The sequence below is a fragment of the Propithecus coquereli genome, unplaced genomic scaffold (assembly GCF_000956105.1).
Source record: "Propithecus coquereli isolate 6110/MARCELLA unplaced genomic scaffold, Pcoq_1.0 Scaffold43, whole genome shotgun sequence".
NCBI classification, from domain to species: domain Eukaryota; kingdom Metazoa; phylum Chordata; class Mammalia; order Primates; family Indriidae; genus Propithecus; species Propithecus coquereli.
Genome location: NW_012150063.1, coordinates 8935390 through 8936629, shown reverse-complemented (window position 1 = coordinate 8936629; position 1240 = coordinate 8935390).

Below are 1240 nucleotides of genomic sequence, written 5' to 3'. Positions count from 1 at the left end.
TAAAATATTAATCTTGTATCCTACAACCTTTCTATATTCACCTACTATAATAGTTATAATAGTTTTTTATTGTGAATTCTTTAGGCTTTTCAATACATACAACCATATAATCTGTGAATAAAGGAAGTTTCAGTCCTTTGTTTCCAATCTGTATGCCTTTAATTACCTCTTTCTTGCCTTATTGCACTGGCTAGTTCCTCCAATACAATGATGAATGGAAGTTATAAGAACACACAACCTTGCCCCTTGCCTTGTTTCTAATATTAGGGGAAAAATATTCAATCTGGCATTAAGTATGATGTTAGCTGTAGTTGTTTTTTTTTTCCTTGGTAGATGCCTTTTATTGGGTTGGAGGAATTCCCTTTTGCTCCTAGTTTGCTGAGGGATTTAAAAAACTTATACATGATTTTTTAATTTGCTCTGTGCTTTTTACGCATCCGCTAGGATGGTGATGCAGTTTTTCTCCTTGATTCCATTGATATGGTGTATTTCATTACTCTTTAATGATAAACCAACTTGCATTCCTAAGATAAGTCCCATTTGGTCATGATGTATTATCTTGATGCAATGTCTACCAGGGCAGTGTCTACCACAAAGTTGCCGTAAAGACATTGGCTGGGGCTGAAGTCATCTGAAGGCTTGCCTGGTATTGAAGGATCTGCTTCCAAACTTAGTCATATGATTGTTGGCAGGAGACTTCAGTTCCTTACCAAGTGGGCTTGCTTTCTCAATGTGACACTCGATTCCCTCAGAGTGAGTGATTTGGGGGGGCTGGGGAGGCGAGAGAGAGAGAGAGAAAGAGAGAGAGAGAGAAAGAGAGAGAGGGAAACCTCTATTTTTTTCTGTTTTCAATTTCATTGACTTCTGCTCTTATTATTTCCTTCTTTCTATTTACTTAGGGTTCAAATTAGGTCTTCTTTTTCATCTTCTTGAGTAAGACTCTTAGATCATTGATTTGAAAAATTATTCTTTCTCATGTAAGCCTTTAAATCTATAAATTTCCCTTTAAGTGCTGCTTTAGCTGCATCCTATACATTTTGATATGCTGTGTGTATCAGTTAAAATACTTTCAAATTTGTCTTGTGATTTCTTTGACTCATGGCTTATTTGGAAGTGTTTTTACTTAATTTCAAAAAAGTTATATTTTTGTTATTAATTTCTAATTCATTTCCATTGTGATCAGAGAATATGCTCTGTATGATTTCAATTTTTAAAAATGTATTGGGGCTTATTTTATGAC